We start from the raw sequence: 17,209 nt of genomic DNA, 5'->3' as shown, positions 1-17,209 counted from the left end.
ATGTTTTTTGTTTCAGTGTGAGATTAGATACCATTTCAATCACAGAAAATCTAATGAAAATTTCGCGTTTTAGATATTGGGTCAGGTTTTATATTTTTTTTGACAATTTTAACCCCAATATTCGAATGTGCACAAGAAGTGGAATATTAAGATTGAGCTATATAAGAATATGGGCCGATATGGACCACATTTTCCGCATAAAATTATGGGTGCGAAGCAACACTACAGCAAATTGGATAAAAATTCGGAAATCTATTGTATTCTCTCAAGTAGGGTCCTCATGGGTCAAAGGCAATATAAACCAAATGCGTGACTGTTGTGGTCTTTAATTTCCTCTAAGTCGGAAGTTTAAATCAACTTTTTGTAATATTGAATTTCGACTTTTGATGTCAACTAAATTTGACTTTAAAATTCGACCTTTTCAAAAAGTCTATTTTCTCAAAATTTAAAAAAAAAAAACGTTGATAAGTCGACGTTTTGATTAATATGTCAGCCGCTAAATCATATCAGTCCTTTCTGTTTACTTTACTTTTTTTTAATAAAAGTACTATGTACGCCAATAAAATACGTTTTAAGGCATTTTTCTTCGCAATTGGAAATTTGGTCCGCTGGAGGGAATTTTGGTCCGATTTTGGAAAAAATTTGGTCCAAAATATAATTTCGTTGTGGCAACGCTGTTAAATAGCTAACATTTTTACTGCTATAACAACTACAAATGTTGTCCCATTAACAATATGTTGAAATGATACCCGTAAATCATTTAATACAATAACTTCTACATTTATTAAATGTGTGAAATAAATTGAATTCCATCGAAGTATTGGAAGTTGAAGTGTTGTACAGTATTTATTTTCGTTCATTTTTTTCTTTGGCCTTAGGTTAGGTTATGTGGCAGCCCGATGTATCAGGCTCACTTAGACTATTCAGTCCATTGTGATACCACAGTGGTGAACTTCTCTCTTATCACTGAGTGCTGCCCGATTCCATGTTAAGCTCAATGACAAGGGACCTCCTTTTTATAGCCGAGTCCGAACGGCGTTCCACATTCCAGTGAAACCACTTAGAGAAGCTTTGAAACCCTCAGAAATGTCACCTGCATTACTGAGGTGGGATAATCCACCGCTGAAAAACTTTTTGGTGTTCGGTCGTAGCAGGAATCGAACCCACGACCTTGTGTATGCAAGGCGGGCATGCTAACCATTGCACCACGATGGCTTTGGCCTTATACGCGCGGATAAAACATAACAATCTGTAATGAAAAGAAGTGAAAAAAGCAATTACTAACTACACTAGTTTACACTAAAATTTACAGTTGAATAGAGGTTTCATTTTATGTACATTCATACAGTGTATTCGAAAATAGAGGTTAAAATTTTTTTATGAATCAGTTTTTGAGATATCCTTATATTTTTATTTTCTTTTTTGTCCTTTTTAAATTAGCAAAATCATTTCTCGAGCTAAAAATGAACGATTATATCGAACAAATGTGGATTTGTGAAAAGTTAAGTTGTTCAAAATTTATTTAAAAAGCGGCACATTTTCAAAAAATATGCTTATAACTTTGTCATTTTTCTTCTAATCTTATTCTTACGTTAAAGTATCACCTTCACGAGTATAAAGAGAAACTGGGCGTTATTTCAACGGTTGACACTTTTCCACCGGCACAGAATCACTGTAAAACCTAATGAAAATGTGCTAATTTTTTTATCGATATATCTAGAACCACTTAACTTATTACAGATCCAACGATATAAGCGGACCTTTCTAGCTTAAGATATGATTCTCGCGTCTAGTAAAAAACCAAAAATATAAGTATATCTCAAAACGTTTTCCATATAAAAGTTTAACCTCTATTTTCGAATTCAGGAGATGAAAATACATAATAAAATCACCTCTCATCAAATATACATGACAAAAATTTTATTTTGTAAACAATTTTTATTTATAGGTATTGCGTTGAACGATGTCATCAAAGTTGACCAATAAAAGTACTTTTAAGCAAAAAATCGTATTGATTAAAACTAAAAGCATACATTATTCTGTTAAGGCCTTATTTCGCTAAAATAGCAAGATTGTAATGTTATCCTGGGTTTAATACTCACATTTTAGGTGAACTTTGCCAATTGTGATACATTCGGGTACAGTTTAGGTTAGCTATAGTGGCAGCCAATTATATCAGGCCCACTTTGACTATGCAGTCCCTTATGATACAGCAGTTTTGAACTTCTCTCTTGTCGCTGAGTGCCACTGATTCCATGCAGGAAGCTCAAGACAAGGAATCTCCTTTTTATAGCAGAGCCTGGACATCATTTCCCATTGCGATGAAAATTTTAGAGTAGCTTTGAAACACTCAGAAATGTCACCAGCATTCCAGAGGGAGTAATCCACCAATCCTCAGTTGCAAAACTTTATAGTGTTTAGTCGAAACTAGGATTGAATCTATAACCGTTTGTATGCAAACGGGCTTGAACCATTGTACGACGGTTGCTCCCATATATCAATGTGTAATAGTAATTTTCTCAACAAAAAACAGACATTACCCTCAACAGTGAAATTCAACACGTTAGCAATAATATCTCAAGTGTTATCCTCAAATTGAAATGCATCGCTACTCAATAATTTGTCAAACAATTTTCGATGCGAGTCAAATTCAAAATTAACATCGTTGCAAACACTTTTTAACCTAAATTTGTATGAATGATATCCCCACTTCAAATTGAAAGTCAAAGCCAAAATTCTATGAATTTTGTATAATTTATTCATTTTCATCAAAATAAAATATATCATAATACACTACAATACCAATTGATAAATAATAATCTTATTAAACATATCAACAAATAAGAACAAAAAAAAAAAAAAACAACAAAACTTTAAATATCTTAAACATTATTAGTAAACATTGATAATTCGATTTCCTTCCTTTTGGTGTCATAAAACAGCATTAAAATTTATTAACATGCGGGCATTTTGAAATTAGGAACGTACTGGACCGCGTGTTAGAATTGATTTCCAGCAGAAGGAATTCACAAAATATCCATTTTAAACTGATAATAGCATATGAATTAAACTGACGATGTGATGCACATTTTCATCCAGAAGTTGTTGATTTCAACAACTTGTTGTTTTTAACAATTTTAATTGGTTGCCCTTGTAATGTTTCTGGAAACTTTTTCTTGTCGATAAGTCACTCATTTTTCATTGGTCAGCTTCTTATTGTTTGCAAGAATGTAGCATCCAAAGATTTTAGTTTTCTGCAAAGAGATTTAAATTTAGTGTCTTCTCTAAAGTGTTGATTTAATTTTTCATATTGACGTACCAATTATTATAAACTATTTGAAGCAGTTCCAATTAATTGTCCACTATTTTTTCATTGGTCAGCTTTTTAATGTTTTCAAGAACGTAGAATCCATAATTTTAGTTTTCTGCAAAGAGATATACATTTAGTGACTTCCTTAAAGTTTTATTTCATTTTTCATTTTCACTTACCTATTTTTATAAACTATTTGGTTATTTGTCTAAAATTTTCCATTTTTTTTTATTTCTTGCAATTGACCACGAACTTCGTTGCACAAATAAATATTGAAAACCACATGTTTTTTCGTTGCATTTTAGGGTAGTATTTTGTCAAAGTTGTCTCATATTATCTTCAACACCTTTTCAAAGATTTCGTCAACATTTTGGCAAATTGGAAGTAATTCGCAAACAATTTGAAGATGTATTGAAGATGAGCTATTTTAAGTCAAGTTGAATTTATGTTGAAAATTATATTTACCCTCAAACTTAAAAGTTGTTGCATTTGAAAAACGGTCATCCTGTGGGTAGTTTTCGTTTAAAAGTGATGCTTTGACGGCTTTGTCGTTTGACATATCGACGTTGACATTTGTCAAAACCAACATTAGGTCTGATCGCGTACTTTTATAGCAATAATTATCCAATAAAAACTTGCAAAAGAGTAAAAGTGCATTTTACACTCTTTGCTGAAAACTACGCGAATGCAATCCAGTAACTAGAGAAAAGCAGACAGTGTTTGCTGTTAACAACAGACTTTTTTCTATGAGTGTATAAATAAAACGCCGGATCTGGAGACACAAACAATGAAGTAAGTCTGTTGTTACTAATATGCCAATGAGGTACCTCCTATAATTATAAAATCCACCGAACACTTCGGAAATTTACAAGGAATTTTAAAATCCAATGCTCAAAAGGGCTTCCTCATAAATTTAATAGATAAAAATTTACAAAAAATATCTACATTCGATGCAAATGATTACCGCCAAGTTACAAAAGCTCTAAATGAAGCCAGCATTTAATGTTATTCATACGAAACCAAACACAATAGGCCCATTCGAGTTGTTGCCAAAAACCTCCATCACTCTTGTGAGCCATTGTAGATTATAGCGGACTTCAAAAAACAAGGTTTCAAAATCCTAAACGCTTTCAATAAGATTGGTTATATAACAAAACATCCTCTTAACATGTTTGTTCTTAGCTTTGATAACTCTGAAAATATCGAGAATATATATGGAATTATGCAAATAGTACCACCACCAAAAATTATTGCTCGAAACAGCCACGATGTGCAAGATGGGCTGGGAAACATGAGACTAAAAACTGCGAGAAGCCAACAGTATTCCTGCCTAAATGTTGTAACTGTGGTGAACAATATCCAGCAAGCTATAGACGATGTATAGTTGCAAAAGAATTGCGGAAGTTGAGAAACAAGAAGCGTAGTATGAACAAACCTGATAACCCAAAAGCATCATCAAGCTCAGAGGTCAATAAAATTCCTAACGTGAACAACAACTGGGTATCTGAGAAAATAACCCATCCTAAACATCTTTATTCTCAGGCAGTCAAACAAAACATTCTCACACGCGAAAACACAAATAAAGAGACACCCCAAATCCCTCTTATGCAAATTCTATCTAGACTGGAAGCAATAGAAAACTTCAATAGATCGGTGGATGCCCGTATAAGTTTATTGGAGGAAAACTTCTTTAGTAGTTTGAATTAAATGTATTCCCCTTAAAAATAATGCAATGGAATGCAAACCAATGCACAACAATTACGTTAATGGAAAACAATGTGCCATTATCAGTAACATATGTATACAGTCCACCTAGACACAATATAAAGTGTGATAGATACAGGGAAATAATTGAGAAACACAAATATCGATTTGTAATCGGCGGTGATTTTAACACACACACACTGGGGATCCAGATTAACGACTCCAAAAGGTAAAGAATTGTTAAGAGCTCTCAAGCAAGCAGGATGCAAATAAATTTCCACCGTTAACACGACATACTGACCAACTGATACTTTAAAATGTCCTGACTTAATTGACTTTTTTATTACTAGAAATTGCTTACTTCAAATTAGCAATAGAAGATGGTTATGAGCTCAGCTCCGATCACACACCAATATAGTTAATTTACAAAGGTACAAACATAACACAAAACTACAATCTAACAAACATCGATGAAATCGAAGATAAAGTGCTCAAATTTTCTAATAACATCCAACAAGCTGCATGGAAAAAGTACTCCACCATCAAACTTCCAAACAAACACTCGAACTTATCCCTCCTTCATAATAAATCTAATAAAATCCAAAACGAAAACTCCGCAAAAAGTGGCAAATATCACGTTTTCCGGTAGAATTTTGAACAATGTGTCGAAGAAATTAAACAGAATAATTAAAAAATATGAAGATTGTTTTTATAAAACTATATCCAATCTTACCTATGATAGTAAATCTAACTATTCTCTTTGGAAAACTACCAAACAACAAACTAAACGACCAATTAATCAGAAAGCTCCACTACGGAATAGTAACGGAATATGGTTAAAAACTAACTCTGAGAAAGCCCAAAACTTTGCTGAACATCTTAAATAAACTTTTTCTAATTCACAAGCGAATGGTATTGATTATACGACTTTAACGTATCCTGTTCAAAACAATAGTCCTATGTCCCTAGAAAGATTTACTTTTAAGGAAGTATGGGATGCTGTAAAAAATCGAAAACAAAAAATCACCTGGATTCGATCTAGTTAGCGGAGATTCTGCACTTACCATACATAATGCTTAGTACTAAGTTCGTTTCTGCGAAAAACGAATATCTTCATCTATCTCCGTAAATAGGGTCTCAAACGCAGGGATGTTAACTTATTTATGCGAAATAATAGGCCTGCCTATATTTTCGTGCTAAAAATCCAGGGTTGTATAAATATGTGTTTAAAAATGCAAAGATTTCGCATTTATTCCGCGCTAACGTTTTTTATATGGAGTATTACAGTCTTTCGCGCGAAAACGTGATCTTAGTACTAGGCTTAAGTGTAGCAAACTTAACATCCATTATGAATGCCACCTGGAAGTTAAATTACTTTCCGCTTTGTTGGAAAGACTTATGCAACCGATTGAAAACCATTATAACTTCGAAGAACATTATTCCAGATAATCAATTTGGGTTCAGAAAACAACCCTCAACGATAGATCAAGTTCACAGGGTAACAAGTTACATAGAAGAGACTTTTGAACATAGAAAAGTGTGCTCTGCAGTGTTCTTAGACATTTCCCAAGCTTTTGATATAGTGAACCATGCTGGCCTTATTCAAAAAATTAATTCGTTGCTACCACATAAATTTTGTTATATTCTTCACATAGATTTCGCTCTAAATCAAATAACCTACAACCCTCTGTTCATAAATGGAAACCAGATTCCTCATTCGCATTCAGCAAAATATCTCGGGATTACTTATCCAGACTCAAGTGGCATGAACAAATCAACAAAAAACAAGAAGAATTGAAGGCAAAGTACCGAAAACTCCAACAAACTTATGATTTATAACCAAATACTAAAGCCTGTTTGGTTATATGGCATACATCTTTGGGATGTGCAAAAACTGCCCATATTGAGAAAATACCACGCTTCCAAAACAAAGGTCTACGAAACACAATCTGCAGAAGTTATGGACTTATCCCGAACCATACTAAATTCACAACATCGAAAGTAAAACTATTTTTTCAGTCAAATGATAGAAGCCACCATTTAGCAAAAATAGAGCAGAATTTGCATAAAAACTACTAAATCTAGAGATAGCAGATACGAATTCCAACATCAAAATTTGACGTAAGAAAATTCTTAGAATGGAAAATGGAATGAGAACTATGTTAACAGAGGAGGATCATTTCTCTTTTATTAAAAAAAAAAGAATGGGCGGACAAAAGAAATTGAAATATAAGTGAGGTACACAGAAAGAAGATACATACACTGAAAGAAAACTAATTTTAACAGTTTGGATTTAAATATAATGAACACTGGTTTCAGAATCTTACGGAAGTTGAATTCCCTGCGGAGTGCAAATGGTTATTGCCATTGGGTAACAACACTCCACAATATAGCAGATATAGAACAATGTATTCAAAACATTGAAGACGATGAAGAAAAGAAGATATGTAGAGCCAAAGATTCTAACCGTATAAATAATTATAAAAGAAGGATGAAAAACACTGAAAAAGAAAAATTCATTATGGCAGCACTTGAACAAACTAAAAAATTTCTGAGACAACATAGGGAAATTACAATTATTCACGGCCATTTTCATGTAGCTCCGTTAGGTTTTAACTGCCAGTTAACAGAAAGAAAAATGGAAATATCTTTTCTCCGGTTAACTTTAACTGAAACGGATGAAAAAGACTGTTTTTCATATGTTTGGCTATAAACATTATATGTTTGGAACACAATATTTTTGAGTGCAAGCATATAATGTTCATAAACTAGCATAACATGTTTGGGACATATATGTTAATATGTTAGAACATATTATGTTTGGGACATAAAATGTTTGTAAATATAATATGCTTGGATGCAAACATATATTAATTTAGAAATAGCCTATAAACATATATGTGTTTAGTAGCTTGGAGCGCTATTTAACAGGGAGCGATATTGAATTAAGTTGGTGGTTGTTGCTTGTTATTACAAAATTAACATTTTATTTTTCCTTGGGCAATTGATCAGCTACTTCTTTGATCCTTACAAACTGTGTGGTCCGCTGTTCGAATCCCCATTCGGCAAAAGGTAAAATTAAAATAAAAAAAATCATAAAATTGAATAATTTCTTCTACAATGTTTGTATTACAGAAAAAGGTGCTAAGAACTAAAAAATCTCGTGGAAGTGAGAAAGATGTCGGGGAATATACAATTGGGCAGAAACAAAATTTTGAGCATTCAGGTCGAAAACCTATGTTGTTAGCACCTATATTACCTGTTTATTTTCATAATTCAATATGATTGTAAATATATAAATAAATAAATAAAATTTTGAGCACAATATTGTTTGGGAGAATTTTTTTAAGCATATAATATTTTTGGGTGCAAAATGCTTCCAAACATATTATATGGTCACATAATAACATATTGTTTTTTGGAAGACAACATTATTAAATTTGGATGCAAAAATACAAAATGTTTGGAACTTAGACTACCCAAACATATATTGTTTAGACCAATATGCTTTCAAACATATTATATATTGGAAGAGATCAAACATATAAATGTTTGGGCAATACCCAAAAATATATATGCTTGAAGCAAAATATGTTTGGGAGTATATGTTACAGAAGCGATTTTTTGTGAGCGTGTAGAGAAACCGAATGGATAGTGGTGAAAAAGAATAAAAACAAAAAGGCCAAAACAAATAGGAAATTTTTATCCCCACCTGCATCATATACACCCAAAAAAACTTGTTACTCATAATAGCAAAAATGTTTGCTAAAACAGCAGAATTTGTTTGCTGAAAAAGGGACGGCAGTAGCATGTAGTTGTTTCAGCATAGATTCGCTGCTGAAATAGCAAACTGCTTTAGTTTAAATAGCAGCGTTGCCATTTTGGTCCGATCGGACCAAAATTGGTCCAAAAGATTTCTAATTTTAAAAATTTGGTCCGATGGTCGGACCAAACGGAATTTGGTCCGTTTTGGTCCATTTTCATAAATTTTGTCATATTTATAATTTTTTTCTAGTATTTAAAATTTTTATCACATATTCAATAGTATCTATGCACTGAAAAAATATTGTCGTGAGGCCGAATATTTCATGTTGTTAAATACGAATGCGAATTTTGCTTAGCACAGTACACTCATTTCTCTGATATAAAGTTTTTTCCTTGTCCAGAAGTCGATAAACTTTTCAATGAAGCCGTTTTGCCTGTTTTTGTTAAACGATTCGACTTAAAATTGGGTATCCTAACATGAAAGAAAATTTCGTTTTACTTAAGTCAACTTGGCTTTAATACTTCTGAAAAAAAATCTGCAAAATTAATGAAATCATCTATAGTATTGTTGAATTTTTGTATATTGAGTATAAAACTAAAACCATATGCAAAATAATTTATTGACAGTTTATCTAAGGAATTTATATGGTAAAAGTAGGCTAGAATTTTTCTTTAACTTTTTTGCATATGAGGGATATAATTTAACACTTAATTTTAAAGTCGGTTTGTATTTGAAACATAAAATAATTTTCCCTTGTAGTCGACAAGGGCAAAGACAAAATCTATGGAACCGTGAATGTTTTTTGTTTCAGTGTGAGATTAGATACCATTTCAATCACAGAAAATCTAATGAAAATTTCGCGTTTTAGATATTGGGTCAGGTTTTATATTTTTTTTGACAATTTTAACCCCAATATTCGAATGTGCACAAGAAGTGGAATATTAAGATTGAGCTATATAAGAATATGGGCCGATATGGACCACATTTTCCGCATAAAATTATGGGTGCGAAGCAACACTACAGCAAATTGGATAAAAATTCGGAAATCTATTGTATTCTCTCAAGTAGGGTCCTCATGGGTCAAAGGCAATATAAACCAAATGCGTGACTGTTGTGGTCTTTAATTTCCTCTAAGTCGGAAGTTTAAATCAACTTTTTGTAATATTGAATTTCGACTTTTGATGTCAACTAAAATTGACTTTAAAATTCGACCTTTTCAAAAAGTCTATTTTCTCAAAATTTAAAAAAAAAAAAACGTTGATAAGTCGACGTTTTGATTAATATGTCAGCCGCTAAATCATATCAGTCCTTTCTGTTTACTTTACTTTTTTTTTAATAAAAGTACTATGTACGCCAATAAAATACGTTTTAAGGCATTTTTCTTCGCAATTGGAAATTTGGTCCGCTGGAGGGAATTTTGGTCCGATTTTGGAAAAAATTTGGTCCAAAATATAATTTCGTTGTGGCAACGCTGTTAAATAGCTAACATTTTTACTGCTATAACAACTACAAATGTTGTCCCATTAACAATATGTTGAAATGATACCCGTAAATCATTTAATACAATAACTTCTACATTTATTAAATGTGTGAAATAAATTGAATTCCATCGAAGTATTGGAAGTTGAAGTGTTGTACAGTATTTATTTTCGTTCATTTTTTTCTTTGGCCTTAGGTTAGGTTATGTGGCAGCCCGATGTATCAGGCTCACTTAGAATATTCAGTCCATTGTGATACCACAGTGGTGAACTTCTCTCTTATCACTGAGTGCTGCCCGATTCCATGTTAAGCTCAATGACAAGGGACCTCCTTTTTATAGCCGAGTCCGAACGGCGTTCCACATTCCAGTGAAACCACTTAGAGAAGCTTTGAAACCCTCAGAAATGTCACCTGCATTACTGAGGTGGGATAATCCACCGCTGAAAAACTTTTTGGTGTTCGGTCGTAGCAGGAATCGAACCCACGACCTTGTGTATGCAAGGCGGGCATGCTAACCATTGCACCACGATGGCTTTGGCCTTATACGCGCGGATAAAACATAACAATCTGTAATGAAAAGAAGTGAAAAAAGCAATTACTAACTACACTAGTTTACACTAAAATTTACAGTTGAATAGAGGTTTCATTTTATGTACATTCATACAGTGTATTCGAAAATAGAGGTTAAAATTTTTTTATGAATCAGTTTTTGAGATATCCTTATATTTTTATTTTCTTTTTTGTCCTTTTTAAATTAGCAAAATCATTTCTCGAGCTAAAAATGAACGATTATATCGAACAAATGTGGATTTGTGAAAAGTTAAGTTGTTCAAAATTTATTTAAAAAGCGGCACATTTTCAAAAAATATGCTTATAACTTTGTCATTTTTCTTCTAATCTTATTCTTACGTTAAAGTATCACCTTTACGAGTATAAAGAGAAACTGGGCGTTATTTCAACGGTTGACACTTTTCCACCGGCACAGAATCACTGTAAAACCTAATGAAAATGTGCTAATTTTTTTATCGATATATCTAGAACCACTTAACTTATTACAGATCCAACGATATAAGCGGACCTTTCTAGCTTAAGATATGATTCTCGCGTCTAGTAAAAAACCAAAAATATAAGTATATCTCAAAACGTTTTCCATATAAAAGTTTAACCTCTATTTTCGAATTCAGGAGATGAAAATACATAATAAAATCACCTCTCATCAAATATACATGACAAAAATTTTATTTTGTAAACAATTTTTATTTATAGGTATTGCGTTGAACGATGTCATCAAAGTTGACCAATAAAAGTACTTTTAAGCAAAAAATCGTATTGATTAAAACTAAAAGCATACATTATTCTGTTAAGGCCTTATTTCGCTAAAATAGCAAGATTGTAATGTTATCCTGGGTTTAATACTCACATTTTAGGTGAACTTTGCCAATTGTGATACATTCGGGTACAGTTTAGGTTAGCTATAGTGGCAGCCAATTATATCAGGCCCACTTTGACTATGCAGTCCCTTATGATACAGCAGTTTTGAACTTCTCTCTTGTCGCTGAGTGCCACTGATTCCATGCAGGAAGCTCAAGACAAGGAATCTCCTTTTTATAGCAGAGCCTGGACATCATTTCCCATTGCGATGAAAATTTTAGAGTAGCTTTGAAACACTCAGAAATGTCACCAGAATTCCAGAGGGAGTAATCCACCAATCCTCAGTTGCAAAACTTTATAGTGTTTAGTCGAAACTAGGATTGAATCTATAACCGTTTGTATGCAAACGGGCTTGAACCATTGTACGACGGTTGCTCCCATATATCAATGTGTAATAGTAATTTTCTCAACAAAAAACAGACATTACCCTCAACAGTGAAATTCAACACGTTAGCAATAATATCTCAAGTGTTATCCTCAAATTGAAATGCATCGCTACTCAATAATTTGTCAAACAATTTTCGATGCGAGTCAAATTCAAAATTAACATCGTTGCAAACACTTTTTAACCTAAATTTGTATGAATGATATCCCCACTTCAAATTGAAAGTCAAAGCCAAAATTCTATGAATTTTGTATAATTTATTCATTTTCATCAAAATAAAATATATCATAATACACTACAATACCAATTGATAAATAATAATCTTATTAAACATATCAACAAATAAGAACAAAAAAAAAAAAACAACAAAACTTTAAATATCTTAAACATTATTAGTAAACATTGATAATTCGATTTCCTTCCTTTTGGTGTCATAAAACAGCATTAAAATTTATTAACATGCGGGCATTTTGAAATTAGGAACGTACTGGACCGCGTGTTAGAATTGATTTCCAGCAGAAGGAATTCACAAAATATCCATTTTAAACTGATAATAGCATATGAATTAAACTGACGATGTGATGCACATTTTCATCCAGAAGTTGTTGATTTCAACAACTTGTTGTTTTTAACAATTTTAATTGGTTGCCCTTGTAATGTTTCTGGAAACTTTTTCTTGTCGATAAGTCACTCATTTTTCATTGGTCAGCTTCTTATTGTTTGCAAGAATGTAGCATCCAAAGATTTTAGTTTTCTGCAAAGAGATTTAAATTTAGTGTCTTCTCTAAAGTGTTGATTTAATTTTTCATATTGACGTACCAATTATTATAAACTATTTGAAGCAGTTCCAATTAATTGTCCACTATTTTTTCATTGGTCAGCTTTTTAATGTTTTCAAGAACGTAGAATCCATAATTTTAGTTTTCTGCAAAGAGATATACATTTAGTGACTTCCTTAAAGTTTTATTTCATTTTTCATTTTCACTTACCTATTTTTATAAACTATTTGGTTATTTGTCTAAAATTTTCCATTTTTTTTTATTTCTTGCAATTGACCACGAACTTCGTTGCACAAATAAATATTGAAAACCACATGTTTTTTCGTTGCATTTTAGGGTAGTATTTTGTCAAAGTTGTCTCATATTATCTTCAACACCTTTTCAAAGATTTCGTCAACATTTTGGCAAATTGGAAGTAATTCGCAAACAATTTGAAGATGTATTGAAGATGAGCTATTTTAAGTCAAGTTGAATTTATGTTGAAAATTATATTTACCCTCAAACTTAAAAGTTGTTGCATTTGAAAAACGGTCATCCTGTGGGTAGTTTTCGTTTAAAAGTGATGCTTTGACGGCTTTGTCGTTTGACATATCGACGTTGACATTTGTCAAAACCAACATTAGGTCTGATCGCGTACTTTTATAGCAATAATTATCCAATAAAAACTTGCAAAAGAGTAAAAGTGCATTTTACACTCTTTGCTGAAAACTACGCGAATGCAATCCAGTAACTAGAGAAAAGCAGACAGTGTTTGCTGTTAACAACAGACTTTTTTCTATGAGTGTATAAATAAAACGCCGGATCTGGAGACACAAACAATGAAGTAAGTCTGTTGTTACTAATATGCCAATGAGGTACCTCCTATAATTATAAAATCCACCGAACACTTCGGAAATTTACAAGGAATTTTAAAATCCAATGCTCAAAAGGGCTTCCTCATAAATTTAATAGATAAAAATTTACAAAAAATATCTACATTCGATGCAAATGATTACCGCCAAGTTACAAAAGCTCTAAATGAAGCCAGCATTTAATGTTATTCATACGAAACCAAACACAATAGGCCCATTCGAGTTGTTGCCAAAAACCTCCATCACTCTTGTGAGCCATTGTAGATTATAGCGGACTTCAAAAAACAAGGTTTCAAAATCCTAAACGCTTTCAATAAGATTGGTTATATAACAAAACATCCTCTTAACATGTTTGTTCTTAGCTTTGATAACTCTGAAAATATCGAGAATATATATGGAATTATGCAAATAGTACCACCACCAAAAATTATTGCTCGAAACAGCCACGATGTGCAAGATGGGCTGGGAAACATGAGACTAAAAACTGCGAGAAGCCAACAGTATTCCTGCCTAAATGTTGTAACTGTGGTGAACAATATCCAGCAAGCTATAGACGATGTATAGTTGCAAAAGAATTGCGGAAGTTGAGAAACAAGAAGCGTAGTATGAACAAACCTGATAACCCAAAAGCATCATCAAGCTCAGAGGTCAATAAAATTCCTAACGTGAACAACAACTGGGTATCTGAGAAAATAACCCATCCTAAACATCTTTATTCTCAGGCAGTCAAACAAAACATTCTCACACGCGAAAACACAAATAAAGAGACACCCCAAATCCCTCTTATGCAAATTCTATCTAGACTGGAAGCAATAGAAAACTTCAATAGATCGGTGGATGCCCGTATAAGTTTATTGGAGGAAAACTTCTTTAGTAGTTTGAATTAAATGTATTCCCCTTAAAAATAATGCAATGGAATGCAAACCAATGCACAACAATTACGTTAATGGAAAACAATGTGCCATTATCAGTAACATATGTATACATTCCACCTAGACACAATATAAAGTGTGATAGATACAGGGAAATAATTGAGAAACACAAATATCGATTTGTAATCGGCGGTGATTTTAACACACACACACTGGGGATCCAGATTAACGACTCCAAAAGGTAAAGAATTGTTAAGAGCTCTCAAGCAAGCAGGATGCAAATAAATTTCCACCGTTAACACGACATACTGACCAACTGATACTTTAAAATGTCCTGACTTAATTGACTTTTTTATTACTAGAAATTGCTTACTTCAAATTAGCAATAGAAGATGGTTATGAGCTCAGCTCCGATCACACACCAATATAGTTAATTTACAAAGGTACAAACATAACACAAAACTACAATCTAACAAACATCGATGAAATCGAAGATAAAGTGCTCAAATTTTCTAATAACATCCAACAAGCTGCATGGAAAAAGTACTCCACCATCAAACTTCCAAACAAACACTCGAACTTATCCCTCCTTCATAATAAATCTAATAAAATCCAAAACGAAAACTCCGCAAAAAGTGGCAAATATCACGTTTTCCGGTAGAATTTTGAACAATGTGTCGAAGAAATTAAACAGAATAATTAAAAAATATGAAGATTGTTTTTATAAAACTATATCCAATCTTACCTATGATAGTAAATCTAACTATCCTCTTTGGAAAACTACCAAACAACAAACTAAACGACCAATTAATCAGAAAGCTCCACTACGGAATAGTAACGGAATATGGTTAAAAACTAACTCTGAGAAAGCCCAAAACTTTGCTGAACATCTTAAATAAACTTTTTCTAATTCACAAGCGAATGGTATTGATTATACGACTTTAACGTATCCTGTTCAAAACAATAGTCCTATGTCCCTAGAAAGATTTACTTTTAAGGAAGTATGGGATGCTGTAAAAAATCGAAAACAAAAAATCACCTGGATTCGATCTAGTTAGCGGAGATTCTGCACTTACCATACATAATGCTTAGTACTAAGTTCGTTTCTGCGAAAAACGAATATCTTCATCTATCTCCGTAAATAGGGTCTCAAACGCAGGGATGTTAACTTATTTATGCGAAATAATAGGCCTGCCTATATTTTCGTGCTAAAAATCCAGGGTTGTATAAATATGTGTTTAAAAATGCAAAGATTTCGCATTTATTCCGCGCTAACGTTTTTTATATGGAGTATTACAGTCTTTCGTGCGAAAACGTGATCTTAGTACTAGGCTTAAGTGTAGCAAACTTAACATCCATTATGAATGCCACCTGGAAGTTAAATTACTTTCCGCTTTGTTGGAAAGACTTATGCAACCGATTGAAAACCATTATAACTTCGAAGAACATTATTCCAGATAATCAATTTGGGTTCAGAAAACAACCCTCAACGATAGATCAAGTTCACAGGGTAACAAGTTACATAGAAGAGACTTTTGAACATAGAAAAGTGTGCTCTGCAGTGTTCTTAGACATTTCCCAAGCTTTTGATATAGTGAACCATGCTGGCCTTATTCAAAAAATTAATTCGTTGCTACCACATAAATTTTGTTATATTCTTCACATAGATTTCGCTCTAAATCAAATAACCTACAACCCTCTGTTCATAAATGGAAACCAGATTCCTCATTCGCATTCAGCAAAATATCTCGGGATTACTTATCCAGACTCAAGTGGCATGAACAAATCAACAAAAAACAAGAAGAATTGAAGGCAAAGTACCGAAAACTCCAACAAACTTATGATTTATAACCAAATACTAAAGCCTGTTTGGTTATATGGCATACATCTTTGGGATGTGCAAAAACTGCCCATATTGAGAAAATACCACGCTTCCAAAACAAAGGTCTACGAAACACAATCTGCAGAAGTTATGGACTTATCCCGAACCATACTAAATTCACAACATCGAAAGTAAAACTATTTTTTCAGTCAAATGATAGAAGCCACCATTTAGCAAAAATAGAGCAGAATTTGCATAAAAACTACTAAATCTAGAGATAGCAGATACGAATTCCAACATCAAAATTTGACGTAAGAAAATTCTTAGAATGGAAAATGGAATGAGAACTATGTTAACAGAGGAGGATCATTTCTCTTTTATTAAAAAAAAAAGAATGGGCGGACAAAAGAAATTGAAATATAAGTGAGGTACATAGAAAGAAGATACATACACTGAAAGAAAACTAATTTTAACAGTTTGGATTTAAATATAATGAACACTGGTTTCAGAATCTTACGGAAGTTGAATTCCCTGCGGAGTGCAAATGGTTATTGCCATTGGGTAACAACACTCCACAATATAGCAGATATAGAACAATGTATTCAAAACATTGAAGACGATGAAGAAAAGAAGATATGTAGAGCCAAAGATTCTAACCGTATAAATAATTATAAAAGAAGGATGAAAAACACTGAAAAAGAAAAATTCATTATGGCAGCACTTGAACAAACTAAAAAATTTCTGAGACAACATAGGGAAATTACAATTATTCACGGCCATTTTCATGTAGCTCCGTTAGGTTTTAACTGC

General features: G+C 32.6%; 1 protein-coding gene across 1 annotated transcript in view; it reads left to right on the top strand.

Moving 5' to 3' along the window:
- LOC142221542 (tetratricopeptide repeat protein 21B-like) overlaps window positions 1-17,209 on the top strand; it is a 420,560-nt gene that overhangs the window by 282,334 nt on the left and 121,017 nt on the right. The window lies entirely within an intron of this gene.

Source organism: Haematobia irritans, chromosome 1 (assembly GCF_050003625.1).
Source record: "Haematobia irritans isolate KBUSLIRL chromosome 1, ASM5000362v1, whole genome shotgun sequence".
Lineage (NCBI taxonomy): Eukaryota > Metazoa > Arthropoda > Insecta > Diptera > Muscidae > Haematobia > Haematobia irritans.
Note: the sequence above shows the minus strand (reverse complement) of the source record. Positions and strands in the feature narration are given on the sequence as shown.